This window comes from Haliaeetus leucocephalus, unplaced genomic scaffold (genome assembly GCF_000737465.1).
Source record: "Haliaeetus leucocephalus isolate CR32 unplaced genomic scaffold, Haliaeetus_leucocephalus-4.0 Scaffold229, whole genome shotgun sequence".
Taxonomy (NCBI): Eukaryota; Metazoa; Chordata; class Aves; order Accipitriformes; family Accipitridae; genus Haliaeetus; species Haliaeetus leucocephalus.
The window spans coordinates 9,058,473-9,069,970 of record NW_010972665.1 but is presented as its reverse complement, the minus strand read 5'-3'; the positions used below and the strand labels follow the sequence as shown (position 1 = coordinate 9,069,970).

Sequence of the window (11,498 nt, the reverse complement as noted above, 5' to 3'; positions counted from 1 at the left end):
CCCGCCTCTCCCGGCGGGTGACCGTTAGCGGCCGGCGGAGGGCTGGGGGCTGCCGGGGCTCCGCCGTCCCCCGCTTCAGCGTGTGCTCCGCTCCGTTGCCGGTCAAGACCCCGGGGCGAGTAGCCTTGGCTAAAGCAGAACTGTGAGCCCGTAGCCGGCTTCCAGCGCCTTCTCCCTGCTCTGCTCCGCTGCGAGCAGGGGCACCGGAGTGCTCTGGGTGAGGGAGGCGAGGCCTGGCCTGGCTGTCGCATGCTGCCCTTTAGCGGGGTAAAAACGTGGTCTCGCTTAGCGCGAGTACAAATACAAGTAAGGGTGCTTCCACACAGTGCAGTGTACAAAATTCTTCAGGGAAAGGACAGTTTGTGCAAAGGCCTTGCTTGAAGGGAGCCCGTTAGGAAAATCCAGCTCATCCACGTGTGTTTGACTGCCTGGCCAAGAGGGGAGTCAAGCTGCTAACACAGCTGCTTTGTCTGCTCAGGTGTTATGTTGGTAGCATGTCACCTTTTACTGGGTCTTGGCCCAGTAAGGGGAGTTGTTATGTAGCTCTGACGGTTGAGCATGTGTCTAAGACTGTTGTTTTAAACTGCGCAATATCTGCTTTCTGGGCATGGGGGACTCTGTGTTGCAGCATTCTTACCAGGTTTGTTTTAGAAGAAGTAAGCAATTTGTTCACTTTCTGTAGGATTGGGCTGCTAGCTGGAAAATACAGGGGTGGGTTTTTTTCTGTTTAGGCATGTGGGAGACCAATGCCCTTAGGGCAGGAATAACCAGGAAGTTGCTTTATCTCTCTAGGAATCTCTAACTGCGGTGGACGTCCAGGGGCTGTGCTGCAAGGCTTGTGGGAAAGTAGTATAACTTTTGTGCGCATTTGTCAGCAGCATGCTTAGTCACAGAGTCTTTCAATACACATAAACTTTTCAGGCAACTGATACTCCGGTTTTATCTTTATTTCATGTTGTTTCTTTATCGTAAGATACCTGAGAAGTTGTCATAAAGATCAGTAATAAGGGGAATGGTTGCCTTTTATCTGTAATGAGAATGGTTTATAACCTTAGTCTAGAGAACAGAGATCCTTGATAGTAAGTGATATGGAAATAAAAGCAAGAATGGAGTTTGTGCTTAGGCCAGTTTGTTATTTGGCTGTTCCTACAGGGCTTCAGAAACAAACTTACTGATTTACATTTTTCTGGCCATGCTGTAGGTGGTTCGTAGACAACTTCTATTGTGGCGTTCATTTTCACTTCACAGAATTGCAGGGTCCTTAATGGTTGTATTAGTTTTGAGCTACCGTTTGATGTCCATCATCTCCAGGCCTTCATTAGCTAAAGCTCAACTTCTGTATAAGTTCTTAAGTTCTGTAAATGTGTAGAAAAGAAGGTGGTGAAAAGTATTGTGGCAATTAGTCCTTGTCAGCTAAATTATTTTCACCTGGTTCTGTAGGTTATTTAGAATACTATTTCAGAGACACAAAGGTTGAATGAAAAATATGATTAACCAGTTTGCTCAAATGTGTAGGCTTAGATCAAAGTAAGATAACATGCTTAGCTCCTATCCTGCCTTTAGCTGTGGCATCTCTAATTTATGAGCCTTACTCAATTATCAGCTGCTTGCACAGGCTATGTTTGAAGTCCATATCTGTGAATGTATTTGAGACTGAGTATGGGGCATGAGAGTGTAAGAACAAAGTGGATCTCTCCATGGGTTCAGTCACACAATTGTATTTGGAGTAATGGTAGCACCATAGCTGCCCTCTTTTTCTAAACAAGACTGGCTTTCAGCAAAATATTCAACAAGCTGTGGGCTGAATGCTAAAAATAACTGAATCAATGTGTTAAATTTATTAATCTTTAAATATATTAAAAGAAAAGATAACTAGGGATTTTTGTTTGCACGTTTTTGTGAATGAAATCATGTGTACAGTTTACAGGCACTTTACCAACCTCAGCAGGTCCCTACCATATTTTTGTTTGCTTCAAATCCCTTCTGGAGGCAAGAGTAACCATACTTCCCAAGGGTATTCGAGAAGAGTAAGAACAGGAGTCATATGCCCCATTCCAGTGTTCTTGTATGGTAAGTGGTGAGCAGTTGAAGCAAAATCTATTTGTCAGAGGAAAGTAAAATTAATGTGCTTTAGAATGAGTTATAGCAGGTATGAAAGTGGTAATTGCAATAATAAAAGATTAACTGTACCTTTTTTGTTCTTGCATAGCATATGGGGTGCCATCAGAAGATTTGCATTTGAGTGGCATCAGTGGAAAAAAAACCAAAACCAAACCTCTTGCATGGATTCTAAGGTAACTTTTTGTCTTCACAACCAGAAGTTCCACTAACTTTGTTAGTTTCACATTGAATGTTGGTCTTAGACCTGTATCTGAAGAGAGATACATAGAGAAAACTTAATACCTGTGTGGTAGGAACTGTCTGTATGATTCATGGACTTTGCAACGAGGTTATATTCAACTGGGTATACCTGATAGGTATAAGTTTTTATTTAAAATCTGTGAAGTAGAGATGAGGAAGATAAACAAGTTGATTATTTCCTAAGCTGCTTCTAAAACATCTTTATATATAATTTTAACAGATTATTTTTATTATATATAAGAACAATAATAAACACTGTATTATGCCTTCCTGAAGCAATCCACAATTTTAAGGTGTAAATTATCAATTTCATAGCAAGTGGAGTGAAATTTGTGTCAAAATTTTAAAGTTTTACTGAAAAAAGTGATCGAAGACAGGAATCTAGTACTTTCTGCTTTAATCCATGATGTTTGAAGTATTGGCTATTTGAGAATATGTAGGTGACTAGGATAATCTTTTTTTTGCTATGTCTAACATCATTAATAGTGGCATCATAAATGGAGAAAATATATTTTTATTAAAAATAAAAGGTCAGTTAGGTTCAGCTCTAGTGTTATCTGTCAAAGTTTGTCAATTTGGCTAAAATGTTCCTAGGATGTACTGGTACTGGATTCTCCCAGAAGCTAGGATGGCTATCTCCAGGTTGCATCCCAGTCTCCTTACCAGCTCACCAAAGTAGGTGAGAGAGAGCAGAGAAGCTGGAAATTGGGGGTCCTCACATGGCTGTGAATAACTCTGCCCCTTGTCTGGCTAAGCCCCTTCAAATCCAGGGTAACCTTGGGATTGCCTCCAATTCAGAGACTTCAGAGTCTGAACATCCATTAGACAACATGCTCAGGAGGAAAGCTGATCCGCACAGTAGGCAGAGAACTAATTCCTTCCTGTGGTAAGCGAACTTCCTTCTGGGAACAGAAATGGATTTTGAAATACTCTGCAAATGGAGTTACAGTTGTTTCAGCAAGCTTCATTTTAAGCTGTCAGCCATATCACATGAAGCATTTGGCAGTTCTTACCCTTTGGTAACAGAATTGATTGAGAAAGTCCAAATATTGGTAACACTTACATATGAAGACACTTTTTCTAGTGATTCCAGAAATAATGTGGCAAGTCATAAAACTGAGGTTCTAGTCCTAGCCCAGTGGGCTAATTTAGATTACACAAGGTGAAGCAAGTTCTTGCTCCCCTTTGAATTGCCTATATGAGCAACTATGGTTCCCTTCTTCATTTCACCAGAAGTTGCAAAAAAAATGCTTATTTTTCTTGGACTGAAGTGTTACGCTGTATTACTTCATGTAGACCTTGATAGTGTAACTAAATAGGTGAGATCTGGGGTTATTGTCTTAGCCCAAACTGTTGTTAAAGAAAAACTGTTCAGCCTCTGAGTTAATAGATCTGTGGATGGTTGAATAATACTTACTGGCAGAATGGGAGGGTATGAATCTGTCAGCAATACTAACCCGAGTCCTATTCGTATTTCTCTCAGTTGAAATCCTGTGCATGTCTCTGTTAAATAGAGGGCATGTAGGTAGGCAGCAAGTATGTAGGACTTCACAGTAATCCTGCTGTATTGGAGCTGCATGCATATTGTGGCAAAGTATGCTAAAATACTATCAAATGGCAATCTAAATCTTTTGCAGGTCTTTAGCTCCAGATGTTACCAAGTTTTATGGATTGTATTTTCCACCTTCACAATGCTTTAAAGTAAAACTTAATGTATAATTATTTTTGGCATGGGATGTGAAAGTAGAGAAGGGGTGGCTGTTTATCTGTGGGAAAATGTACCAGCATTCAATCTTCAGAATAATGGGGGGCACTGTTGATAAAGCATGTGGTCTTTCAAAATATGTATATTTTTATTAAATAAATACACTATAGTTTCAAGAATCTAAGGAGTGATTAATGTAATCTGAGCCTAATTTTAATTCCAGATTTGTGAGTAAATTGCTATACTCTATTTATCACTTAGCTCTGAATCGAAGTGCCACATTTCTTTGTTATATTCTTCCTGTTTTATGTCAAGCCAGTGCGTGATATACTAGGGATGAAATGAGAATTGTGGCACAGTTGCCTAGCTTTACAGTGGTGCTAGAGGGCTGGCTCTGTGCTATTACAGGCAGCACATGAATTAAGTGAATCCCATAAGATGACTTTTAATTTGTGACCTGTCTATATAAGCACTTTTACAAAATGAACGCTTGACTAGAAATCTTCATTTCAGTCATCTCTTTACAACCAGTTAGAGGCTAAAGCTGACAAAAAGGCATTTCACTGGCAGCATAAGGTATCAGTACTTAGATCTGTTGGTTTGGAGACTAAGAGGGAGCCATCTAAATATAAAATTCTGGTAAAGACCTATGAATCCCTTAACTGAGGTCTGTGAGATAATTTTTCTTTCCTTATATATAGCTTCAGCTGTGTTCAGCCATACCAAAGCTGGATAGCAGACTGGCAGTTTTCTTTATTTCTTCCCTTGGCCTTGATACAAAAGAACCTGAATTTGGTGGTTTTTCCAGGCAGACTGCAGAAGTGAGATTTGTGCATGCTGCAAATTTGAGATGTGCTTTCTGTAATGCTGCAGAGTTGAAGAAGAGGTATCTGGATTGTCTCCTGTTGAGATAAAGACTTTAAAACTTCCAATACTTTGTGTTATTAGTGAGATGCTTAGGTACCTGTGGTCTGATTGTTTGACATTATTTTTATCTATTATTTTGCATTAAATGTAAGTATTTTCATGATTGCTAAATTCAGGTATAAGCTGCTAACATCTTGTTAATGTATAAATAGTAACTTTTTGCCTGTCTGTAGCACTGTAAAAGTAGAGAGTGAAACTCTAAGTGTACAAGTCAAGTAGGAAGTTGGTATGTTTAGCCTGGTAGGGACTTTCTTTAGAAAATGCTAGTCTAAAGTGAGGGTCTTGTTTCTTATACTTGAGGCACTGCTATAAAAAAAATCAGTAGCTGAGCAAAATAATGATTGAATCTGTTATTTAAGCAGTCATAAGTGTTTGGTTTTTTTACTTTTCCAGACCTTTTGCTACAAAATACTGTTCTTATTTTACATTTCTGGCAGTAGAATTATTAGGCTGTTTTCCAGAATGTAAATTTGACAGGGGTTCCTAATTCTCTCAGTGAAAGGTGTTTGGAAAACCCTCAGTAAGTGGACTAATGTACGAACATTTCAGAGCAAGTGTCAGAGGGCAGTTTCCTGAGCTTTTAAAATGTTACTAATTCTGCTGCAGAAGTCAGAAAATATTGAATAAATTCTGATAACTGCCTCATAAGTAAATACAGTTTTGATTGCCATGAAAAGTGGTGGTGCTTATGTTTATCAGCTTTAAAGACTGCCTGTCTCCATCTGTTTATATAGTTGCTGTGCATGATGACTGAGGTTGCCAGCTGGTTACTTCAGCTCTGTGACAGAAGAGATATAAAAAGCTCTTCATGTATACAGGAGATAATGTCCTCCTCTCTTGTTTAGGCAGTCTATAGATATGCAAAAAATTTCTGTGCCATGTTTTGGTACTGTTACTATCAATATATTACTAACAGGCATTGCTGGATAATATAACTAAGAAATATGAAATACACTTTTTATAACACTTATTTCCTGTAGTGCCACTTCTAGTTTTCAGATGGGAAGGACAAAAAGTAACTTTCTCTGGAGCTTGTAGATCTGATCTGAAACTTAATGAAGTGGGTAACAAACTACTCTGATTTCAGTGACCTTTCAGTCAACATGGCCCTTCATGAAGTGATAGAGGCTTTTGCAGGTCAATGTGAAGGCTTTTTCTTTCTCAGTTCCTCTATCAGTGAGAATCTGTTAAAGCAGCTGTTTTGTCTTTGTGGCATAATCTTTAGCTTGTGCTTAGCTTTTTTCCTCATTTCTAGTTTAAAAGACAAAAGAGGGGATGATACAGTTACCAAACCCAATGTATTTGAGATTCCCATCTAACTGTTAAATGTGTGTGAAATTAGCTGATGTAAAAAGCTAGTTATGGGAAAGCTGACAGATATACAGGCATAAAAACCTTCATAGATGCACTCTGAGCATGCAAGCTTTGTTCCCTTAAATAGGGTTAGGAGGGAAAAAAAGTACTTAAGTCAGTTTATTTCCTGGAAATTATACTATTTCTTAGAGGATTGGTCTCTATTTTAGTCAACACAGCACACAACAGATAGCAGAAGGTATGGTTTGCCAGGAGTGAAATAAGAATTGTTTGAAAGTAACATTTACAATTGAAATTGATGGGTTTTGCAGCCCTGGCTGTCTGGCTGAATATTATACCCGAGATCTTAACAGCCTGGAATCACAGCATCAGAGACTGCAAACCAGGTTTTTTCTTGCTTTAATACTCCATTGACAATCAGAAGTTGTTGACATAAACAAAGTGCATATTGTTTAAATAACAAACATGAAAGCTTTTATGAACTAGAGAATGCTAGTCTCCTGTAATGCTTTTGTTTGCATTTCAGTTAACAAAATCAACTTTATCCTCTTTCACTTTGGAAGACTGGTTATGGAAATCCGTATTGTTAAAATATGTTTGAATGCTTAATCCTTTGTGAAAGATGTTGGTGGATGAAGCCCCGATTCAAAGGAATTAAGAATTGCCTCTCAAGTTTGTTGGTACAAATGAAATTGGCATTGTTCATCAGAAAAGTCCTGGAGTACATTGGCTGGTATTTTTCAATGCACTATGGATTTCCTAAAAGAAAAACTAAAGAAATCACTGGTTATGCTGGATGCTAAAAAAATGTATGTATGATACCTTTTCTTAGTCATCTTTCACAGACCTCAAGATTATTCATGGTACCCACTGGCTGTAGACATCCAGTGCAAAAAGTCACTGTTGTATAGCTCATCCCAGAGGAATCTCAATGGGAAAATAGGTCAGAATAACAAATACTTCTGTTTTAATTAATTTGTCCCATCTTGAGCACATTTGAACAATTTTTGAAAACACTGTTTTTAAAAAAAGAAGGTATTTTTCCAGTCCTTTTGGTCTGTCTTCTAGTTAAATGATTTGGTTTATGAATAATGTAGTTCTTCCAAAATGCTGGAGTTGTTAAAATCACATGTTCTATATGGTGTTGAGGTGCCTGCCCATATGGCAGTCGTGTTAAATGTATAGTCATGCAGTGCCAGACAAGTGCCAGCTTATGGAGTTGTGGCAAAACCTGCACAGACAAAATCTGCATATCCTGGAGTATCTTCTGGAGGCATTGTTACTTGGTGCTGGTGTGGGAGCAGTGGACACCTTAAAGGAGCAAGAGATGTCCAGAGATGTGAGGAGCATCCAAGGGATATTGGCAGTTGACATGAGAACAGTTTGCAATTGCTGCCATAAACCCTCAGCACTGCCATAGAATCTGATTTAGATAAACCTTTCTTCTAATTAACAAGCTGAAGATTTTGTGCTGTTTGTCTTTATTATTTATTGTCTAGTCTTGTCAATGTCGGCAAGATAATGCCTAAGTTATCTGTTCTACTTTATCTCTTCTGTTTTTTCTTTGAAAGTCAGTAGGCTGAAGGTAAGAGTATTTTGAAATACTTGTAAGGTAGAGCCTCTGCACATCATTGATAACAGATTTTTCTGATTTCAGAAGGAGTATTATATTGCTGTCATCTGACTCGCTGAGTTAAAATCATCATGGAATTTGTAAAAGCTTATCTTGATTTCTTTTGTTTTGTCTTACCAGTTTTTCAGATAAGCTGGTGTTTGTCTTTAATTTAGTAAAGGAAAACTAACTGGCTGTCTAAATGTATGCTTTTAGATTGTTTGAGTATTAACTTTTTGAACAGAGTGTATGCTATATATTCATCCAAGGTTTATATAGTCTCCATTAGCACTGTGACAGTTATATAAATAAAAGTAACATTGGGCTATATTAGCAGAAATTGGGCTTCTTCCTCATGTGACAAATACCTCATGAAGATAACAGAGGAGAAGGAAGGAAAAAAAGCCAATGTCCTTCACTGTTCTGTTCCCCCTGTATACTTTACGCCTCATCTACCAGTGAACCCATACGTGTAGTGCAAGTCCATTAGTGTTATTTAGTTTTAGGTTTAATTTATTCTTGTTTATTACATGGCTAATTCAGTGAAGGTTATTCTAAGTCAAAGAAATTAATGGGCCTGTTAACTATAAGAAAAAAGATATCTTATTTGGCAAAACATTGTACTCATCACCTTTTTTTCTCTGAGTGGAGAATCAGAATATAGCACACTGTCTCAGGACTTAAATTTTAAAGTAATTCTTAATGTTTTGAAAATTAGGGCCTAGTTGTATGTGTAGGTTCTGCAAAATATATAAGGTAAGAGAAAACCTCTTTCAAATAGTATATGAGGTTCAAGAGCTAAACAAAAAAAAGGAACACCAGGTGCCCTGTGTTAATACCAACTTTGGATCGTTTGTTTTTTTCATGCTGGTGTAAGTCAGCACCTGAGACATCAAGTAAGGAATAAAAGCATTTGAGGAGGGCAATAAATTTTATATTGCAGGAAGAGAGAAAATCACAGATACAGAAATGGGATAACCAGAGATGATGAATGCTAAAATCTCAATAGGTAAGCTGAAGAGTTGAGATAATAAGGGTAGTTTTGTGACTTATCAAAAAAGCAGAAGATTATGCATTGGGGAATGATAGTGCAATGTTTAAAGTATGGGTATGAAAGTTTCACACAGACTGAGTTTTCTACTTGTTTCAGCTTACTGTGTGAGCCAAAATTACTTAATCTTTCCTAGCCTCAATTCCCATAAGAAAAACAGTTGATAATTTATTCCCTACTTCTTAAAGGTATGGGGAGGACAAATACATTAAGTATCGTTTGTAACTCAGATGGTTATGCAAACTTGTATGGTCCTTGGATCTGAAAGAATGTAGGTTAGAAATTACAGAGCATGGACAGTACTTATTCTCAATGAGAAGCTAATGGAATTTGCTTTTCTAATAAACTGATAAAGTTTTTCATTCCTGCCAAACTTAGATTTTCTCAAGAAATACAGGAAAATCTTAGGTTGTCTTCTAAGTGATAAGTAAAATACTTGTCTTGAATGTTTATCCTTTATCAGAGCATATTAAATTTACTCAGTGTTTTTCCTTATTAGGAACAGAAACAGTGAGGTCTAATGGAACTACAATCTATTCACATTACTTTGAAGATAATGAAAAAATGTAAGTTATGTAGGATTTTCCAGGTTCTGTTTGATTAAAAGAATCCAGAGAAATTAGTGTTAGAGAAATAAGCAGAAGTTCTCTTGGACTAACAAGTACTTTCTGCTTTAATGTGTCAGTTTGGATAAAAGGAATGATTGTCAAATACATTACATGTGTTTTTCTAGCTGATTTTATTTCAGTTATTTCCACACTATGTGCTTAATGTGTCTGAAAAAAATCAGTCTTTCAGCAAGTCTTCATCCAGCTGATTGGATGTTGACAGGTGAAGAGAAGGTAATATAACTTGACTTGTGACTATATTTGGTTATAAAACTTTCTAAAATGCCAAGTAAGTTGAAGTTACTCAGCAAACAAAGGAAATAGATACTGGAATTGGCATGAGTTCTTTGGGAATGTGCCGGTGTAGATATGACTGTGCCTTCTTGCTGAGAATGTCAGATCAACTTTTTTAAAGCACTGTAATTCCTTGAGCTTTGTCTGTGCTTGCTTTTTTCTATTTTGTTTTCCCATCCTAGGTTATAAGAGAATATAAAATCTGAAGATGAGATGGATCAAGGTGACTTTATCAGATCTTTAACTGCATGGACTGCTAATTCTAATTGACCTGTTGGGAGTACAGACATTGCAGTTTAGCTATTCCCCAGTCTTCCTGTGTACAGTAGTGTAACCCCCAATTGACAGAGCTCTTACTTCTCAGGCATGAGACTTTCATTCCCACAGTAGAATAATCAGTCAAGATCAACCCCCTTATTACATCAATGCTTGTAAAGCGCTACTAATCCTAAATATCAATGACAAACTTTCTTCCAGTAGTACTGCTCTTGACATCCAATTGTTGACCTGAGTAGTCAGATTTCCTTCTTAGGATAATAGGATTAGACTATTCTTGAGTTATCATGAGTACTGGTATTAGTATGAAGCGTGGTGGCAAATTTCTATCATGGAGCCTGGAACCAGACTAGAAATCTAATGTAATGTGGAAAACCCTAGATAACTCCTAAATAGGAACAGCTTCAGTCCCTGCTTAACTGTATTTTGATTCATATAAAGTGAGCAGTTGAATAGGTCAAAACCCATTCTTTCAAAGTCTCAAGATTTTTCCCCACCTCTTTCTAAAATACTAATGTTGTCTGCAAGAGTGAGATTTTCTGTTTTTTTGAAAGATAAGTTTGAGTCAAGACATTTTTTTATGGTCTTTCACTTTATGGTGTTTACAGTCTTAAGCTGGGCTGTGATTGGGGAGGGAAGAACTTTTCATAACACCACCATTCTATATGGCAGTACAGTACAAGTGGCTTTGCATTGCTCAGCAGTGGAGGATACCACTGATGCACAGCCTCTCTCTCCATTTTTACATGCTCAGTGAAAATCTCAGTTGCCCACTAAACAGTGTGGCATTTTAGGGTTTCTTGGAGAATGGTATATGCATAGAGTAACTTTCAAGATCAGGGCTTCACACTTAAAAACTACCTGGATTTAAAATGTAAGTACGTGTATTCTAAACACTGGGTTTCCCAAGTTAAAGGATAGGCATAGGTAAAGGGACTTGACAGCTGGTTCCCATTTGGGATTAGAATTTTAACTTCCTTGAGAGCTGGTAGAGTAAAACTTATTTGCCAGACTGAGAAAGGGGCATCAAGTAACATCATAATGTATAACAGAATTAAGAACTGTGTAATCATACTGTGTGGTTCTTAATTCTTTTATACATTATGATGTTACCTCTTCCCTCTTCTATATTTGTCTTTTTTAACGAGGAATACAATTTAAATGGACACTGCTTTGGATGTTTTTCTTCCCAGCTTCATCAAATCAAGTACTTGCACTTGCTTATTTTGTGAAGATTAAAGCCTTCTATCCATGCCCTGTCACTTAGTAATTTACTCTTGCTGTGATCTGACTATTCAGTTTTCTGCAAGGTTTTTATGTTGGCAGCTGCAGTTTACAATATATTATATA

General features: G+C 37.5%; 1 protein-coding gene across 5 annotated transcripts in view; it reads left to right on the top strand.

Annotated features, from left to right (window-relative positions):
* The first annotated feature begins 191 nt into the window (after nucleotides 1–191).
* Nucleotides 192–11,498, top strand: part of FAM35A (family with sequence similarity 35, member A) — a 43,978-nt gene continuing 32,671 nt past the window's right edge. For 4 of the 5 annotated variants that reach the window (XM_010567870.1, XM_010567866.1, XM_010567868.1 and 1 more), the window contains exons 1-2: nucleotides 192–217; nucleotides 2,210–2,294. The gene's annotated coding sequence lies outside the window, so the exon portion shown is untranslated. Of the gene's footprint in view, nucleotides 218–281; nucleotides 307–2,209; nucleotides 2,295–11,498 lie in introns of those variants that run through there. The other variant, XM_010567867.1, reaches the window with a different exon arrangement.